Source organism: Dama dama, unplaced genomic scaffold (assembly GCF_033118175.1).
Source record: "Dama dama isolate Ldn47 unplaced genomic scaffold, ASM3311817v1 ptg000096l, whole genome shotgun sequence".
Lineage (NCBI taxonomy): Eukaryota > Metazoa > Chordata > Mammalia > Artiodactyla > Cervidae > Dama > Dama dama.
In genome coordinates, this window is record NW_026870910.1 from 6543714 (window position 1) to 6550896 (window position 7183).

A 7183-nucleotide genomic window follows, 5' to 3' on the forward strand; every position below is an offset into this window, starting at 1 on the left:
TGTCCATTCCACTTGAGGCCACAAACTCAGGGTCCCTCTCACATACCTGTTGCTGAGAGAAGCCTCCTCTTGAGGTGCTTATGGAAAGTTGGTATTCCTCTTGAGTCGAAGCCAGGGACTAAGCTCTCATCTTGAGTTGATTTGGGTTCCACGGAGACTTTTCGTGTTGCTCCAGTGACCTCAGGATCCCTCTAGACTTGAGACAGTGATCTTGGGTTTTCTCTGAAGTACCATCAAGGAAATCAAGGCTCCTTTCACGTTTGATGTGGAACACGGAATTGCTCTGCACGCAGTGCAGGGGAATCGGGCCTCATCTGTCGGCGAGGGGGAAGTCTCATGGTTTTTCTCGAGTTGCGGCCGGAACCTGGGGTATATTCTCGAGTTACGACGGGGAGGGCCCTTCCAGACACGTGTTTGTTCAGCGACGTCAGGACTCGGGCCTAGGTGCGACGGACACCTCGGGATTCTCCACGAGTCTTGGCATGGCAATTGGGACGCGTCTCCACGTGAGGCGGGAGACCCAGGGTCCCTTTCCACGTGCCACAGAGATCCTTGGACTCCTATCCATTTTCAAGAGGAGTCAGGCATCGTCTCCTTTGGAAGCATTGATCTCCGCGGACCTCTCGAGTTTTCAAAGGATGTGAGGCCTCCGGTCGCGATGAGGCGGAGGACTAGGTCTTTCTCTGTGGCCACCACAGGGGATTCAGACATCCCTTCGTCTTGGGAGATGGAAGACGAGCCTGCATTCAATTCACTGCAGGGATATCCGGCCTTACTTCGAGTCAGAGCATCTCGGTGTCCATTCCACTTGAGGCCACAAACTCAGGGTCCCTCTCACATACCTGTAGCTGAGAGAAGCCTCCTCTTGAGGTGCTTGTGGAAAGTTGGTATTCCTCTTGAGTCGAAGCCAGGGACTAAACTCTCATCTCGAGTTGATTTGGGGTACTCGGAGGCCTTTAGTGTTGCTCCAGTGACATTAGGATCCCTCTAGACTTGAGACAGTGATCTTGGGTTTCTCTGGAGTGCCATCAAGGAAATCAAGGCTCCTTTCACGTTAGATGTGGAACACAGAATTGCTCTGCACGCAGTGCAGGGGAATCGGGCCTCATCTGGCGGCGAGGGGGAAGTCTCATGGTTTTTCTCGAGTTGCGGCCGGAACCTGGGGTATATTCTCGAGTTACAACGGGGAGGGCCCTTCCAGACACGTGTTTGTTCAGCGTCGTCAGGACTCCTGCCTTGGTGCGAGGGACACTTCGGGATTCTCCTCGAGTCTTGTCATGGCAATTGGGACGCGTCTCCACGTGAGGCGGGAGACCCAGGGTCCCTTTGCACGTGCCACAGGGATTCTGGGACTCCTATCCATTTTCAAGAAGAGTCAGGCATCGACTCCTTTGGAAGCATTGATCTCCGCAGACCTCTCGAGTTTTCAAAGGATGTGAGGTCTCAGGTCGCGATGAGGCGGAGGACTAGGTCTTTCTCTGTGGCCTCCACAGGGGATTCAGACATCCCTTCGTCTTGGGAGATGGAAGACGAGCCTGCATTCAATTCACTGCAGGGATATCCAGCCTTACTTCGAGTCAGAGCATCTCAGTGTCCATTCCACTTGAGGCCACAAACTCAGGGTCCCACTCACATACCTGTAGCTGTGAGAAGCCTCCTCTTGAGGTGCTTTTGGAAAGTTGGTATTCCTCTTGAGTCGAAGCCAGGGACTAAGCTTTCATCTCGAGTTGATTTGGGGTCCACGGAGCCCTTTCTTCTTGCTCCAGTGACCTCAGGATCCCTCTAGACTTGAGACAGTAATCTTGGGTTTTCTCTGGAATGCCATCAAGGAAATCAAGGCTCCTTTCACGTTTGATGTGGAACACGAAATTGCTCTGCACGCAGTGCAGGGGAATCGGGCCTCATCTCGCGGCGAGTGGGAAGTCTCATGGTTTTTCTCGAGTTGCGGCCGGAACCTGGGGTATATTCTCGAGTTACGACGGGGAGGGCCCTTCCAGACACGTGTTTGTTCAGCGACGTCAGGACTCCTGCCTAGGTGCGAGGGACACCTCTGGATTCTCCTCGAGTCTTGGCATGGCAATTTGGACGCGTCTCCACGTGAGGCGGGAGACCCAGGGTCCCTTTCCACGTACCACAGGGATCCTGGGACTCCTATCAATTTTCAAGAGGAGTCAGGCATCGCCTCCTTTGGAAGCATTGATCTCCGTGGACCTCTAGAGTTTTCAAAGGATGTGAGGCCTCCACTCGCGATGAGGCGGAGACTAGGTCTTTCTCTGTGGTCTCCACAGGGGATTCAGACATCCCTTCGTCTTGGGAGACGCAAGACGAGCCTGCATTCAATTCACTGCAGGGATATCCGGCCTTACTTTGAGTCAGAGCATCTCGGTGTCCATTCCACTTGAGGCCACAAACTCAGGGTCCCTCTCACATACCTGTAGCTGAGAGAAGCCTCCTCTTGAGGTGCTTGTGGAAAGTTGGTATTCCTCTTGAGTCGAAGCCAGGGACTAAGCTCTCATCTCGAGTTGATTTGGGGTCCACGGAGCCCTTTCTTGTTACTCCAGTAACCTCAGGATCCCTCTAGACTTGAGACAGTGATCTTGGGTGTTCTCTGGAGTGCCATCAAGGAAATCAAGGCTCCTTTCACGTTTGATGTGGAACACGGAATTGCTCTGCACGCAGTGCAGGGGAATCGGGCCTCATCTCGCGGCGAGGGGGAAGTCTCATGGTTTTTCTCGAGTTGCGGCCGGAACCTGGGGTATATTCTCGAGTTACGACGGGGAGGGCCCTTCCAGACACGTGTTTGTTCAGCGACGTCAGGACTCCTGCCTAGGTGCGAGGGACACCTCGGGATTCTCCTCGAGTCTTGGCATGGCCATTGGGACGCGTCTCCACGTGCAGCGGGAGACCCAGAATCCCCGTCCATGTGGAGAGGTATCCTGGGACTCCTAACAATTTTCAAGAGGAGTCAGGCATCGCCTCCTTTGGAAGCATTGATCTCCGAGGACCTCTCGAGTTTTCAAAGGATGTGAGGCCTCCGGTCGCGATGAGGCGGGGAACTAGGTCTTTCTCTGTGGTCTCCACAGGGGATTCAGACATCCCTTCGTCTTTGGAGATGCAAGACGAGCCTGCATTCAATTCACTGCAGGGATATCCGGCCTTACTTCGAGTCAGAGCATCTCGGTGTCCATTCCACTTGAGGCCACAAACTCAGGGTCCCTCTCACATACCTGTTGCTGAGAGAAGCCTCCTCTTGAGGTGCTTATGGAAAGTTGGTATTCCTCTTGAGTCGAAGCCAGGGACTAAGCTCTCATCTTGAGTTGATTTAGGTTCCACGGAGGCTTTTCGTGTTGCTCCAGTGACCTCAGGATCCCTCTAGACTTGAGACAGTGATCTTGGGTTTTCTCTGAAGTGCCATCAAGGAAATCAAGGCTCCTTTCACGTTTGATGTGGAACACGGAATTGCTCTGCACGCAGTGCAGGGGAATCGGGCCTCATCTCACGGCGAGGGGGAAGTCTCATGGTTTTTCTCGAGTTGCGGCCGGAACCTGGGGTATATTCTCGAGTTACGACGGGGAGGGCCCTTCCAGACACGTGTTTGTTCAGCGACGTCAGGACTCCTGCCTAGGTGCAAGGGACACCTCGGGATTCTCCTCGAGTATTGGCCTGGCAATTGGGACGCGTCTCCACGTGAGGCGGGAGACCCAGGGTCCCTTTCCACGTGCCAGAGGGATCCTGGGACTCCTATCCATTTTCAAGAGGAGTCAGGCATCGTCTCCTTTGGAAGCATTAATCTCCGCGGACCTCTCGAGTTTTCAAAGGATGTGAGGCCTCCGGTCGCGATGAGGCGGAGGACTAGGTCTTTCTCTGTGGCCTCCACAGGGGATTCAGACATCCCTTCGTTTTGGGAGATGGAAGACGAGCCTGCATTCAATTCACTGCAGGGATATCTGGCCTTACTTCGAGTCAGAGCATCTCGGTGTCCATTCCACTTGAGGCCACAAACTCAGGGTCCCTCTCACATACATGTAGCTGAGAGAAACCTCCTCTTGAGGTGCTTGTGGAAAGTTGGTATTCCTCTTAAGTCGAAGCCAGGGACTAAGCTCTCATCTCGAGTTGATTTGGGGTCCACGGAGCCCTTTCATGCTGCTACAGTGGCCTCAGGATCCCTCTATACGTGAGACAGTGACTTTGGGTTTTCTCTGGAGTGCCATCAAGGAAATCAAGGCTCCTTTCAGGCTTGATGTGGAACACGGAATTGCTTTGCACGCAGTGCAGGGAAATCGAGCCTCATCTATCGGCGAGGTGGAAGTCTCATGGTTTTTCTCGAGTTGCGGCCGGAACCTGGGGTATATTCTCGAGTTACGACGGGGAGGGCTCTTCCAGACACGTGTTTGTTCAGCGACGTCAGGACTCCTGCCTAGGTGCGAGGGACACCTCGGGATTCTCCTCGAGTCTTGGCATGGCAATTGGGACGCGTCTCCACGTGAAGCGGGAGACCCAGGGTCCCTTTCCACGTGCCACAGGGATCCTGGATCTCCTATCCATTTTCAAGAAGAGTCAGGCATCGTCTCCTTTGGAAGCATTGATCTCCGCCCACCTCTCGAGTTTTAAAAGGATGTGAGGCCTTCGGTCGCGATGAGGCGGAGGACTAGGTCTTTCTCTGTCGTCTCCACAGCGGATTCAGACATCCCTTCATCTTAGGAGATGCAAGACGAGCCTGCATTCAATTCACTGCAGGGATATCCGGCCTTACTTCGAGTCAGAGCATCTCAGTGTCCATTCCACTTGAGGCCACAAACTCAGGGTCCCTCTCACATACCTGTAGCTGTGAGAAGCCTCCTCTTGAGGTGCTTTTGGAAAGTTGGTATTCCTCTTGAGTCGAAGCCAGGGACTAAGCTTTCATCTCGAGTTGATTTGGGGTCCACGGAGCCCTTTCTTCTTGCTCCAGTGACCTCAGGATCCCTCTAGACTTGAGACAGTAATCTTGGGTTTTCTCTGGAGTGCCATCAAGGAAATCAAGGCTCCTTTCACGTTTGATGTGGAACACGAAATTGCTCTGCACGCAGTGCAGGGGAATCGGGCCTCATCTCGCGGCGAGTGGGAAGTCTCATGGTTTTTCTCGAGTTGCGGCCGGAACCTGGGGTATATTCTCGAGTTACGACGGGGAGGGCCCTTCCAGACACGTGTTTGTTCAGCGACGTCAGGACTCCTGCCTAGGTGCGAGGGACACCTCTGGATTCTCCTCGAGTCTTGGCATGGCAATTTGGACGCGTCTCCACGTGAGGCTGGAGACCCAGGGTCCCTTTCCACGTGCCACAGGGATCCTGGGACTCCTATCAATTTTCAAGCGGAGTCAGGCATCGCCTCCTTTGGAAGCATTGATCTCCGTGGACCTCTAGAGTTTTCAAAGGATGTGAGGCCTCCACTCGCGATGAGGCGGAGACTAGGTCTTTCTCTGTGGTCTCCACAGGGGATTCAGACATCCCTTCGTCTTGGGAGACGCAAGACGAGCCTGCATTCAATTCACTGCAGGGATATCCGGCCTTACTTCGAGTCAGAGCATCTCGGTGTCCATTCCACTTGAGGCCACAAACTCAGGGTCCCTCTCTCATACCTGTAGCTGAGAGAAGCCTCCTCTTGAGGTGCTTGTGGAAAGTTGGTATTCCTCTTGAGTCGAAGCCAGGGACTAAGCTCTCATCTCGAGTTGATTTGGGGTCCACGGAGCCCTTTCTTGTTACTCCAGTGACCTCAGGATCCCTCTAGACTTGAGACAGTGATCTTGGGTGTTCTCTGGAGTGCCATCAAGGAAATCAAGGCTCCTTTCACGTTTGATGTGGAACACGGAATTGCTCTGCACGCAGTGCAGGGGAATCGGGCCTCATCTCGCGGCGAGGGGGAAGTCTCATGGTTTTTCTCGAGTTGCGGCCGGAACCTGGGGTATATTCTCGAGTTACGACGGGGAGGGCCCTTCCAGACACGTGTTTGTTCAGCGACGTCCGGACTCCTGCCTAGGTGCGAGGGACACCTCGGGATTCTCCTCGTGTCTTGGCATGGCCATTGGGACGCGTCTCCACGTGCAGCGGGAGACCCAGAATCCCCGTCCATGTGGAGAGGTATCCTGGGACTCCTAACAATTTTCAAGAGGAGTCAGGCATCGTCTCTTTGGAAGCATTAATCTCCGCGGACCTCTCGAGTTTTCAAAGGATGAGAGGCCTCCGGTCGCGATGAGGCGGAGGACTAGGTCTTTCTCTGTGGCCTCCACAGGGGATTCAGACATCCCTTCGTTTTGGGAGATGGAAGACGAGCCTGCATTCAATTCACTGCAGGGATATCTGGCCTTACTTCGAGTCAGAGCATCTCGGTGTCCATTCCACTTGAGGCCACAAACTCAGGGTCCCTCTCACATACATGTAGCTGAGAGAAACCTCCTCTTGAGGTGCTTGTGGAAAGTTGGTATTCCTCTTAAGTCGAAGCCAGGGACTAAGCTCTCATCTCGAGTTGATTTGGGGTCCACGGAGCCCTTTCATGCTGCTCCAGTGGCCTCAGGATCCCTCTATACGTGAGACAGTGACTTTGGGTTTTCTCTGGAGTGCCATCAAGGAAATCAAGGCTCCTTTCAGGCTTGATGTGGAACACAGAATTGCTTTGCACGCAGTGCAGGGAAATCGAGCCTCATCTATCGGCGAGGTGGAAGTCTCATGGTTTTTCTCGAGTTGCGGCCGGAACCTGGGGTATATTCTCGAGTTACGACGGGGAGGGCTCTTCCAGACACGTGTTTGTTCAGCGACGTCAGGACTCCTGCCTAGGTGCGAGGGACACCTCGGGATTCTCCTCGAGTCTTGGCATGGCAATTGGGACGCGTCTCCACGTGAAGCGGGAGACCCAGGGTCCCTTTCCACGTGCCACAGGGATCCTGGATCTCCTATCCATTTTCAAGAAGAGTCAGGCATCGTCTCCTTTGGAAGCATTGATCTCCGCCCACCTCTCGAGTTTTAAAAGGATGTGAGGCCTTCGGTCGCGATGAGGCGGAGGACTAGGTCTTTCTCTGTCGTCTCCACAGCGGATTCAGACATCCCTTCATCTTAGGAGATGCAAGACGAGCCTGCATTCAATTCACTGCAGGGATATCCGGCCTTACTTCGAGTCAGAGCATTTCGGTGTCCATTCCACTTGAGGCCACAAA